Here is a 13407-nt window from a genome sequence, read left to right on the forward strand (position 1 = left end):
GCAACCCTGCTCTCTGCAGAGCTCAATGACTGTTCTCTCTTCATATCTCTGAAAGTGAATTGTGTCCAAAAGGGGGCTGGAGGAGGGGCATGGCCAAAGGCAGGAGGACCACACCTCTGTCCTATCCATGAGCCAGAGAAGATGACTGACCATCCAGCCGAGTGTAAACTTCATCCCACAAAAAAAGTGTAGTATAGCAGGTATGCTGTCCATCCCTGCATTCTGAGAGCTCTGAACAGCATTCTTCCTCTGGTGTCTCTACATGGGATCCAAACCTGGACTGCATCTTCATGACATAATCTAGCCTTAAATAGTATCTTTTTGGTGTTTTTTGACTTAGACATAAATTTTCAACAACATCTCAACGTAAGAAAATTCTGACTGCATCAACTCTGAGAAATCCAAAAATGTGGGGCCCCCTTTAATATTGCAGAGAGATGATCCACATGTACATGGAGCATCAAGTTTGATGGCATGGCTCTTCCGTTAATGTTTCCCCCCGCCCCCCGCTTTCTAATCCAGTTTCTATTGTTACTTTTATCTTAGTGACATCTTTAATTCAGATGGATGGTCTACTCTTAAGATAGTTTTGGAAGATTCCCTGTTCCTGGCACATACATCACCTCTGCAAATGTAAAAAAATTAGATGTGGAAAGAGCTACCCTCTTCATTTGTGCATAATTTGAACATCAGCATATCAATTGTTCAGCAGACATTTATCCTTAGAAAGACAAAGTTGATGAAGGTCCAATAAAAGATATTACGACTAAATTACTGCACCCACCGTGTCTCTCTAATATCCTGGGACTAACATGCCTACAACAACATTGCATACATTTATCCTTTTGTCATTTAACTTTCTATATTTTATTATTACAGAAAAAAACAGCTACTGGGTGTTTTAGCTAAGACAGCTGTTTAACTGTTTTAAAATGGCAAAAAAAAAATATTTTTCCTAATATTGGTGTACCTTATTATCTTGAATTCCAACTGGAAAAAAATTGTATCACACAGTAATGAAATTCCATCCCCTAATAAAAATTCACAGCTATATACCCCTAACTCTGTTTTTATCTGGGAAGATTCCTATGTCTTTACATGGCTGATTTCTGACTTGAAGTAACATGGTGTCCCGGTGTGAAACTGAATGCTTGCAATGGGTAAGCTTTCCTGTGTTCTTTCACAGGAATATGAATAGTAACAGATTACCCCACCTCCAGATACAAGACTTGTTACTATAGTAAATTTTTGCATTCTCGCATCACTTGATTTTATAGAATACTCTCTTGTGGGTAATATATCTACATAATGCTTCATGCATCTAAAAGCAATCCATAAAGTACTTTTAATAACAGTAACTGTAACTCTGTGGGGTATGATTAGCATCAAATAAATGCACCTCAAACGGCTTTTAACAAATCAATAAGGGGAATTTGAGTTTTTTTCCATCCTTCCTTTTGTTTTTGTTATTGTTACTGAATCCTCCCTCCCCCAATTCTTAAAAAAAGAATTTAATGAATATCACAACAATTGAAGACTGTCCCAGGTATCCCTCCCTACTACATAGTCCAATACATAAACTGGAAATTTTTCTTGTTGTTGCAGTAGGTCTAGTTGAAAACTGAGATGAAGCAGGAAATTACAGAAGAAATTAGACTATTGGGTTTTTATCCTTATAATATATTCTGTGTAGTGAGAGTTTCTTCTAGGTTGATTGAATGCCCTATTACCAATTCACACCACAGATATATTTTGCAACCAATGTTGCATGCTGTTGAATGTAAAGAGGTCAAATAGGATTTAAGGGATTTAAATTAGAACATAATAGCAGAGATGTATGAAAACAGTTGAATTATGGATTGAACAAATACATTTCTTTTTATTTTAAGTTAATATCTCAGACCAAGAATACAACTGAAAATAAAATCTAGGGTCTGGATCATCTTCTCCTAAAGAAAAAAAAATCCATGTGAGGATGCTTTAGAGAACAAAACATTTTCTTTAATTTCACCCCATTCTTCTGTCTTGGGGTACCGGTGGAATTCTCTCTCTCTCTAACCATTCTCTTTTACAATATGCCACAGGGTTTACCCCAAAAGCTTGGTGATTCTCAGGGATTCAGTGATACCCCCACAGGAAGCCAGGTCCACTTGAGTGGAGACCGTATACCTCTGCACTGACTTTGATACCTGCAAAATTACATCTCTAGCCACACTATCAGGGTCCTCCACTGACTACTTCTGTTGTACCATGGGTACTGTGCTATATAATTGGTTATGTTTTGGCTATACCTTAATTCTCACTATAAAACATACACTGTATATTAGAATAAATGAATAGGATAGTGGATACTAGTATTAGCCATTTTCTTTTTATGCCTTGTAAGTAACAGACAGGATTTTGTCTGTGTCTATGTTAATTAGATTAGAGGAATTTCGGAGGCCCAGGCTCCAATGTGGGAAAGGACAGTTAAAAGATTTAGTAAGATTTATCAAATTTATGATGCCTTTCTTGTTTAACATAAAAAATTGCTATTTGTTACCTTTTGAAGGTCTCTGCCAAGAACTATTTGTGTGAATGAGGAATGTATGAATCAGGGAAAGATAAGGTGTGAAGGCCATTTTTGAAGCCAGATGGCCAAGGGAGGAGGAGTGATGAAACTGAAGACTCCAGAGAACCATCAACGTGCATCCATGGTTGAGGAGGGGCAGACTGACGACCCTGAGGTGAAGGCTGGCACCTTTAAAACTCAAGATAATTGATTAAATCGAAAACAGACAGGATGACTCTCTTGTGTTTTGGGCCATCAAAAGATAACACTAATTAATGAGTAACCAGTCACGAACTAACACAGCAAAATTCATAGACTTCAATGGAGAAAAAAAAGACTATAAGAACAGGGTGCTTTGCCATGGGACTTTGGATTCGTCTTGCCACTACTCCAGGAGCATCGGATTGCGACTGACAGAGCCTGGCTTCCTCCTGCGACCAAACTGGCTGACCACTAGATTGATCCAGACTCTGGACCAGTAGCGTAGCTGGGGAAGGGAGAGGCCACTCCCCCCACTGAGTACAAGTGGCACCTTGTCAATTTCCTGGCGCCTTTGTACTCACCCGGGGGAACGATTAAAAAAAAAAAAGTGCCACCTGCTGCAGCGCTTTCATTTTACTCACCCGATGGCGGGATCTTCACTCGCTCTGGGTCTTTGGCGGCATTTCCACAGTCCCAAAGCTTCACAGAGTGTACACTTCATGTGTACACTGCAATTAGACACCAGCGGCTAGCCCATGCCTGCTGACTTGGGCTTGCAGGGTTCGGAATAATGTGCCAATTTAACTGCGGTGTAGAAATTTGCACTTGTGCTGGAGCCTGAGCTGTAGGACTCTGCGACGTGAGAGGGTGCCAGAGCCTGCGCTGCAGCCCAAGCCCAGATGTCTACACTGCAATTAAGCAGCCCCTTAGCCCGAGCCCCAGAAGCCCAAGTCAGCTGGCACAGACCAGCTGCAGGTGTCTAATTGCAGTGTAGACATACCTGTAGAGGCCAAGAGAATCCCCTGTTCACATCTGAGTCCTACAACAGGGAAAAGAAGATATGACATTCCCAATAATTGTAAGACAAAAAAGAAGGGGAAAAGCATTTTAATTAAAAATGTTCATGTGCTTCTTCAGGCCACCTTTAATATTACAAAGACAGATCCTCCACTCAAAATTTCCATTAAACTCAAAGAGAGAAAGTCAGGCCTATTCATGACTCCAAGATACCAAGAGGTATACATCTGAGCAATACAAGATATTTCCAGCTGTCACTAAATTTGACTCAAGATAATCTTGATATGTACATTCTACAAGGAGTGATTCTAACATGCTGGAAAAATGACACATAGCCATCAATGTCATCTTCTTTGGAAAGTGAAATATATACAATTCAAGATAACCAGATGCTTCAGCTTCTGCACATCATTCAGTATAAAAATAGGAGTCAACTGGAATATAACTATGCAAATAAATAAAGTTCTCTTTTTTTGTTTGGGGTTATTCCCTCCCCCCCCCACACACACACTTTCTCCTGTGCAATGGGTGTTTGCACATATTACATAGTTAGAATAATTAATGATCATATTAATAGGTAAGACAATTATATCTGTTATGAAAAAATCAATTTAAATATGTGTTATGTAAAAATAATAGACATGGATACTAGCAACTAGAGCTGGGAAAACACTGCAAAACATTTTCTGTGAGTAGTTGCTAAAGTTTAAAAATGAATAGGTTTCAAGAATGCTCATGTCAAATAAAACATACAAATGCAGATAGTCACATAATGTAACTATGACTAGAGAAAATTACACCTAAACTCTATACTCAGCCAATGACTCTTACAACAGCTTAATAATTTTCTATTACTCATGCCTTGGGCCAGGCCTGGACTGCCTACAAAGGAAAACATTTACATTTTTCTAATTTTTTCTAATCCTAATTATCTGTTACTCATCTCCAAACTGCTTCCTGTCCCTAAAAACCATCATCATGACTCATTTAAATACTTCTCATTATATGAGTATAATCACCCCATCAACGAACTGAAATGATACCATGTGACCTACAAAAATTTTCTAAACAAGCATCACATTTTTAAATACAGAAAATAGCTTTCATTTAAAAAAAAAAAAAAAGGAGGAAAAGTAGGCTGAAATTCTCATGTGATTTTATCACTCCAGGAGCTGGGGCTATAAGAAAAACAAGTATCATGACACTCAAAAAAGTCACAAGAGCTGACAGCACAGTTATTCAGTCATCTCTGATGATTAGGATAAACAAACAAAAAAAGAAATATTACTTTCTATAGGAGATAGTAGCAATTATTCACACCAAGCCATCATTTTTGTAAAAAAAGCCCTCTGAGCTAAGCGATGCTCAAATTATTGCTTAAAGGTAGTCTTACGTCATGCCTTGGCCAACAGGTCAGGGGCGGTTCCAGGCACCAGCCAAAGGTGTGGGACCTGCGGACCTCCCGCAGGCATGCCGCCGAAGGCTGGGCAGCAAAAGACATAGAGCTGCCCCTGAACAAGTGTAGATTCCGGCTGATGGAGTGAATTCCATAATTATGAATATCTGTTTTCCCAGAAATGTTCTGACCCCACCCCCTATTTCCTGCAAATTCATTCAGAAGGGAATGTCAGCAACCGTCTCAACAGCTGGTACAGAGGGTAAGAGAGAGATGAAGTCTTTTACAGAGACACAGTCTAAGTTGTTGCCAGTGAAGTAGTCTAAAGAGAAAAAGCAAAGCAATTAGAATTATAATGAAACAAACAGTTTTCCCTAGGACATGAAAATAGCTATTAGATATTCTGGATTTCATTATGATACCCCTGGAATAAAATGTTCGGTACTGTGTTATTTAAGAACAAAATCCAGGGGAAAAAGAACACCCACCTACTCTGCTGTACTTCACTCTCCAGCCTAAATTAAGGACAACACTGACCTTGTCTCCTCTATGAGTAGTAATTCTTTGCAGATATCTAACTCTTTCATCCATATATCTCAAAGAACTTCAAGGGATTTGTTGTTATCTCTACTTTACAGATGGGAAATGGAGGCATAGAGAGGTGAAATAATTTATGTAGCTGGTCAGTGGCAGAGCCCCCTGTGACAGACTCTCAATTCCCCGCAATACCCTGAATGAACTTTATTGAATTAAGTTAAACTTCACTGAATTACGTGAATTCCCTTGGGGTCCATTGTATTAAAAATGCACTTGTGTATGTGTTCTTGTTGAATTGCATGTATTTCCATGGGAGGAGTAAATAGGAGGACAGCGTGGGATGATTAGGCAAATTCACTCAGGTTCTAACATCTCCAGAGAAACCATCACCCTGGAAAGGTCCGCATATACCAGTTCAAACTGGATAGTCCAGGGACCAAGAGGCAAAAGGGTTTTTGGATAAAGAGCCTGTTTTTAAACTGGCTCATGTCCTTCAACCCCGGTCCACAGAGGGCCCCAATCCTTAGGGTAGGGTTCGAAGGACGAGGCCTACTGAGACCTGATAAGAGTGATTGCTTGTTCCGAGCTGAAGCTGTGATGAACTTGTTAGCAAAGGGAAACCCCTTGGGTGGGGATTTGAAGGACTGTTCCTACCAAAATCTATGTTAGGCTTGGATGAATATCAGTAAGCTTATTAGTAGGCATGTAGGTTCTTTTATTGATTTAAATGTTTTCTCTTTAGTGATTTATACCATAAGAATAAAACAGGACTGCATAGAAATAAATGTGAGGTACGTATAACTGTAGCAATTACACCTATTAATCATCTCTGAAGAGAAGGCAAGCAGGTGTCCTCAGGTGTCCTGTCTGTGCTAGGAATAACACAGAGAAGGCAGAGAACTGTGGAGACTGGAAATACCCCAGTTAGAAGGGAGCAAGATGTTGATCTCTAACCAGAAAGGCAATGGCTAGGGAGCTGCAAGTGGGTGCCTTTGCTGGACCACTGAGGGGAAATCAAGGGCAACCGTGCCTGTAACTGTGACACGCTCCACACAACAGAACCTAGGTCGCCTCAGTCTCAGTCTCCTGACCTATCCCTGAACCATGGTGACTAGCTATAAGCAAAAGCATGTCTCAGTGGATGCTAGTCCAACCTCAAATGTCACTGCCTGCCCTATACCTTTCCTCCCAGTGCCCCCTTCATTACCACCACCATTAATTGCTCCTCCAGTTGATCTTCTACCCCCCTTTTCCTCCCCACAACCACCACCTCTAGTTTCCATTGTGCCCAACCCCTCAAACTTTTACGGTCCAGCTGCAGATTTCCCAGCAGCTCTATTTCACATGGCGCGAGTTCTGGTGTGCTCTGTGCCTTGACATACCTCAGACTGCATCATGCAAGAGTGAAAATGTGTTCAGTCTTCTAAATAGGACAATATACTGTTAAGATGGGAGGTGTCAATGGCTACCATCAAGTGGGTCTTTGATCAATAGACAGTCACACATTTGGTTAAATCCCATGGGTGTGCTAAGCACCCTTTTTTCAGGCTAATTGGCAGGAACAATTAAAAGCCCCTTTATTTAATGATAGTTGGAAACAATAGGAGGCTGAGCAGAGCTAAGCAGTGTTGGATGGGTTTTCATGGGACAGGTTGCAAAGACTAGGGGATACAGGGATTGTTTTGCAAACTGTGTGTGTGTTAGATCAGTGGCTCTCAACCTTTCCAGACTCCTGTACCCCTTTCAGGAGTCTTATTTGTCTTGCATACCCCAAATTTCACCTCAATTAAGAACAACTTGCTTACAAAAACAGACATAAAAATACAAGTGTCACAGCACTTGTATTTTTGAAAAATTGCATATGTTCTCATTTTTACCATACAACTATAAAATAAATCAATTGAAATAGAAATACTGAACTTACATTTCAGTGAATAGTACATAGAGCAGTATGAAAGTTTAGTTTTGTACTTACTTCACTAGTGTTGTAAAAATAGGCACCTATCTAGGTGAGTTGATGTACCTCTCTGCATACCCCTGGTTGAGAACCACAGTGTTAGAGCAGAGAGTGAGAGAAGCAGTCGTGAGAACATTCTTGAAAGGGGAGCAGAGACAGAGCTCCTTGCATCACAGAACTTGCTGGAAAGGCAAACTTGGAAATTATGAGCAGGGAAACTGCCCGCTGTTTGTTTCTATTTTGTTCAGAAGAACAAGACTGTGTACATTTTTTTGGTAAATAACAAGATGGCACCAAAGGATATACCTGGCTCCTAACATTCATTCATCCACTTAATGGAAACAATCCTACAAGGCCCCAAATATTGACTAACTGCTTGGACCAAAGGAGAAACAACATTTTACAAAGTTGGATCACAGGAGTGCTCAGAGTGTTCAAGTGGCTTTGCTTTTATGGGTAAACTGCCTCACTTAACATTATTATACAGCAAGCTTTTTTGTGCTTTAAAGTTCATTAGCATTCTGGCTTATTTCAGCTAGTCACATTTCAGGAAGAATTCAGATTTTGTTTTTATGAAAGAAGAACACTTATGAGCCAGACAATGTACAAAAAAAGATTATGCTGTCATCGCCGCAGAACATTAAGCATATATGATTGACATAATGCCCTCATTGCATTAAAAACATTATTTTGTTACTGTAAGGCACATTCTAGTGACTATTAACAATATAGTTCTTTTTGAGAAACTTAGCTCCTTGATCATGTGCCAGATTTCATTATATAGCTAATTTTCTCTCCTCCATTTAGTTTTCCCATATAATAGCTAGTTTTGCAACCTTTTTATCTTCCTGGGGAGGGAAAGCAAATTATATATGGAATCTCCCCAAAGCTACTGTCAAGTGCTTTTACATAGATGATAGTGCACTACTACTACATCCTCAATGAATATCTATGGCATCACTTCACAAAGTACTTTTGCTAAAGGTTTGTGTAATAGGGGACCTTAGTTTTCTCACAAACTTGAGTCACATGAAAATGTGTACTTTCATGCCAACAGGCTTTTACCATTATTTCCACATTGATTCCAGTTTGCCCCAAGGTCTGGGATAGGAAGTGATGAAAAAAGAAATACTGATATAATAATGTTTTCACCATGTGTGTAGGAAGGCAGCTCTAGTGTGTGTGCGTCTTTTCTATTTGGCTAATAATTTCAAATAGTCACACTACTGATGCAAATATTTCCAGTTTGCTGTAGGTACTGAAGACTATGAGGAATTTGCACTAGCAAAACTGGTGGAGAATATGTTTTCCCACTCCCCAGTGCTTTTGCAACAAAATAAATACATAACCTTTTTTTTGCATTCTTCTCTAAAAAAATCAGTGACAGTTTTTGCAGGTGAAAAGGGCAAAAAATTAATCAGGTAATTCACTCCAGGTCAAAATTTGCATTTAAAAAAATAGCAAAATGGAAGAAATGGTAAATTTTTGTCTCTAATGGGTAGCTTGTGCACTAGTCTCACTTTGTAAAAAAACATGAGAATGATAAATTATAAAGCATTCCTGAACTGTTGAAAAAAAAATAGATTCTTTTTTTTTGGCAGGAGGCCCTAATTCTCTTCTTTTCTTCTGGATTCTAAGATTAAACTTTGCCCTTTTCTATTGCTATCATAAGCCACCATGGAAGGAGAAGCAGCAGGAATTGTATCTTATAAATTAGACAGGCTACTGCTTCAAAAAGCCGCAACCTAAAATTATCTGCAGTCTGGGGCAAGGAAAAAACATGTGTACATTCCAAAAATCCCCAAGTCCATCTGTGTATAAGTGCGTAAGGGATAGAAGAATCATCCTTAGTCCTCTCCTCCAGAAAGGTGTCTTTTCCACAGGTTTAGGTAGGACATGCTTTTCCTTCACCCCTACCTCTTTTTTCGCAATCCCAAATGACTCAAATCCAATTTTATATGAAAGGAGAGATCAGTGGTACAAATGACTCTTTGTCTGTATGACCTCCTAACTTTTCCAGGGGGAAGTTTCATGGGTGATTATACCAATGAACCCCTATTAGCAGCCCACAATATTTTTCAGGAAACCAAAATATACAGGCCAAGGTTTGTCCCCCTCCCCAAAAAAGAGTCAGTGTCCTAAATCTATATTTAGGCACCCATATAAAAGTGTCATGATTTTCAAAAAAGTACTGAGAGCATGCAGCTACAATCAACTTCACAGATACTCAAAAGAGCTCAGCATCTCTAAAAATCTTCTCAGTTTTACTTAGGTGTCTAGATATGGATTTAAGGATCTACATTTAAGTAACTAAAATTATAAAAAATGTTTTGCTTTGAATCTACAATATATTAGGTAAATTTTGTAAAAAAAAATAAAAAATATCAGCTGTTAGTTAAATAATAATAATATTATGTCCATCATGGAGCAGACTAGCACCTAGGTGCCCTAATCATGGACCATGACACCCTTGTGCTAAACGCTATACGAATGATAGACCTCCTTACTTTATGGACAACTCAATAGGGTGGGGGATAAAGGGACAGCAGGATGCTGACATCTGTAGAAAAACCAACCACCACAATCTTCTTTCCCTCTACTCTCACCTCCCATTTCAACTGAGTCCCTTCCTCTACTGTTCATCCTCCCTGTTTCATTTTCTCACTCCCCCTTTGCTGCCACCTCCGTATACTTTGATCATCTGGGGCCAGGCTGCTGTGAAGCTTCACAAATATCCATAAAACAGTTTGCAATACTCAGATGACAAATTCTCACCTTTGTGCACACTGATTAGGATGATATTCAGGATCATTTCTTTACCCTATGCCAATATTTTCTTCCAAGCCATTCCTTACTGTTCCAAGACACTGAATCAATAGTGTGAAGTCCCCACTCCAGTAAGATTAGAGTATCACAGATCTACATACAAAAACCCACTAAACATAAAATATATTCATGAGTGGGAAGAAAACACTCATCCATATAAAATTTACCAGGATCCTTTCTCTGGACAGAACCCTGGACAACCCCCTTCCAAGATGCCATTGTGCACTAATCACATGCATATACAGAACAGCATATCCTGGACAGATGGTATTTAACACAAAGACTGTACAAAGTCTTATACAACCCAGAGATAGGGATCTCTGAATCCAGATCACAACTTTCTCAAAATTCAGACACAAGATTTCCCTTCAAGCCCAACACCAATAAAAAATGGTGCTGGAGGGGATTGACTGGATACCTAATGACTATCTGGGAGGCCTGTTCTAGGGTGCAAATATATTGGTAGGTGATACAACAAAGAATCCAGATTACTAGCAGCCTTCTTGAAACTTAATTGGAATTCCCTGCAAAGACACAGAACTTCTCCTGAAACCTTGGCTATTGTTCACTTGGCTTTCTATGGCAGCTAGGTTGAAGGGTAAAACTTAGATGTAAGGCCTCCAAGAAAAACAGTGTATAGTGCTGACAATTTAGCAGGTGGCCTCCTCCTTATGAGACAGTTGGAACCATTATATAGCATAGTGTTATAGGACATTTTATAGTATTGCTCAAGGCACTGTCTTTCTGATGAAATATACAGTCATTAACAATCCCATCAAATATATAGGGTGTTCGCTTCAGTGCCCTGGACAGATTTTAAGTTGAGTAATTATACTCTACCTAGCTAAATTCCCTAGGCTCAAATATGAACAGGGTGCACAATTTGCATGGAACTGTAATTGGACACTTAAAAACAAAATGCACACAGACTTTTCCTAGTATCAAAGGGAAGTTCTGAAACCCCAAAATAGCCATACAATAGGCCAACTGCATGAGATCAGTGTTATGTTTTATCTGTGACAGGGGAGAATGACAGATGCTTCTGAAGATGAATGAAATACCTCATGGTACATTTACTGGAGTAAAAGTATGCCGTAGTGTGAGTTTTTCTTGACCCCTAGCTAGTGCCATCTGGCTTGTGCCCTGAAGCACAAGAACTTAGTAGCAAAGAAGAAACCCTCTTAACCCACTTCATATAATGCTTGACACAGGAAAAAGACCCTGTACTAACTTCCTTGGTGGATTTAGCATCCCAAGTACTCACTATCACGGTTTCCTGAGGTTTGGACCTGGTTTTTATCCCTATTTCTGAGATGGTTACAGGAAGGTAGTCTACCCTGTCATTCAGGCCTGACTATAGACTCCTGGAAATGATTACACACACCGCCAGCTCACAGGTACTCAGATGCAGAAAAGTGATTACAGAAGGCATGGCTTACATATTTTGAGTAAGAAGCAACCGTCTCTCCATAGACATTCACAGAAGGCTCCATCTGACCGGGGGCCCAACTCTTACTGGTCTTGTAGAGGGTGTGACACAGATATACAGTGTGACAGATATGGCAATTTCCTGCAATATCCTTGAAAGACTTTATGTTAAGTGTGTGTGTGTGTTATTGTGGACCACAACTGAACATAACTTATCGAAGGAGGAAATGTGACAGTTACTGAAACTCCCATGCAGTTTTATTATTGGAGTCCATTGTTTTAAATGAATGGTTTGTGTATGACAGTTATTATCCATGGCAGAGGGCTGTCACAGCTCCTCCAGGAACTAAAAACAGTGGATGGTGATTAAGGCAAATCAGCGAGGTGGTAACCCACCCAGAGATATACCGCCTCCTTGGGAGTCTCAGGGCTTACATATACTAATTCAAACTGCTTCTCCAGACCAGAGGCCAATAGACAAAAAAAAGGACTTTTGGTTAAATAGCCTAAGTTTAAACTGACTCAGGGCCTTCTTTCTGATCCAACAAATAAACATGACTTTCTGTCTGGGGGGAGAGAGGGAGAAAACAATCCTTGTAGAAGGATTGGCAGGACAGTCACCTGCCTGAGGTTGGAGTTTGGGTGACCTCTAGTAAGCTTTTTAGCATGATGGTGGGTTTTTATTGCTTTTAATATGTTTCTCTGTAATGCTTTCATCTTAAGAATAAATGTGATTGCTTATAAAGAGCTGTGCCCATTTAGAACTGTGGGCAATTACACTGTTTGTTGCCTCTGGAGAGAAAGTAAAGTGCAGATGCTGGCCTGTTGAGGCAGTCTGGCTTGCTGGAAACATTATAGTGTAAGCAGGAAACTGAACAGCTTGGAAAACCTCAGTTAGGAGAGAGATATAGCTTTGTATGTAAGAAAGAGGGATGGCAGAGGAGCTGGGAGCCTAGAATGGGTGCCCTTGACCAGAATGAGGGAGGGAGAAATACAGGTCCAGTCACTCTGAACTGTGACACACAGAGACTTAAACTATAACTCAGATAAAATTGAGAGAAGAAACTAGGGTATAGTAGTGAGTGAAAATTCCTAATTTACCACAACTGGTTTCCCCTTCTCTTCCCTAGTTCAAAAACATAAAAACTCTTACTTGAGTTGCGAGGAAAAAGTGACTGGGCCCACTCTAACTTGAACTGTACAATGAATCTGCCAGCTACTGTCTGACAGTTGGCTGCTGTTAGCCCTCATCAAGCCCAGCTGTGGCTAATTTTTAAGCCTCACAGGTGCAGCAATAATTAATCAGCAGGAACTCAGTTAGTATTTGTCTTCTGCTGCAGAAAAGCCTTGCAGCAGACGCCTGCCAGTCTCTGCTGGCAGCCTTTGCAAGGAGAAAAGATATCAGTGTTTTTAAAACCAAATAAACAAAACAAAAACAACATCACACTACTTTTCAATAACTGAATTTATAGAGTGTCAATATGTTTTGCCCGTTGTCCTACTTTTATTTTGTTTGTAATCTTCTTAGAAAGTTTTGATTGTCAATGCATTTCATTTTTCCTCCACTTGCCCTGAGCAATCATTTTGCAAACCTCTTGTAAACCCTTGCCACAGTCTCTGAGCTGACATGAATGTTATCACAAGATTTATTATGCTTGAAAGAAATTTTAATTTGAAATATAAAATATTTGCCCTTCTGGACTGTGCTTTTTG

General features: G+C 39.7%; 1 long non-coding RNA gene across 2 annotated transcripts in view; it reads right to left on the minus strand.

Annotated features, from left to right (window-relative positions):
- Nucleotides 1-12956, minus strand: part of LOC135981518 (uncharacterized) — a 51927-nt gene extending 38971 nt beyond the window's left edge. Inside the window, exon 1 of one of the 2 annotated variants that reach the window (XR_010598570.1) lies at nucleotides 12848-12956. This is a non-coding gene — a long non-coding RNA (uncharacterized LOC135981518). The remainder of the gene's footprint in view (nucleotides 1-12847) is intronic. The other variant, XR_010598569.1, reaches the window with a different exon arrangement.
- Between the last annotated feature and the right edge of the window lie 451 nt (nucleotides 12957-13407).

Source organism: Chrysemys picta, chromosome 2 (assembly GCF_011386835.1).
Source record: "Chrysemys picta bellii isolate R12L10 chromosome 2, ASM1138683v2, whole genome shotgun sequence".
In the NCBI taxonomy this organism is placed as follows: Eukaryota; Metazoa; Chordata; order Testudines; family Emydidae; genus Chrysemys; species Chrysemys picta.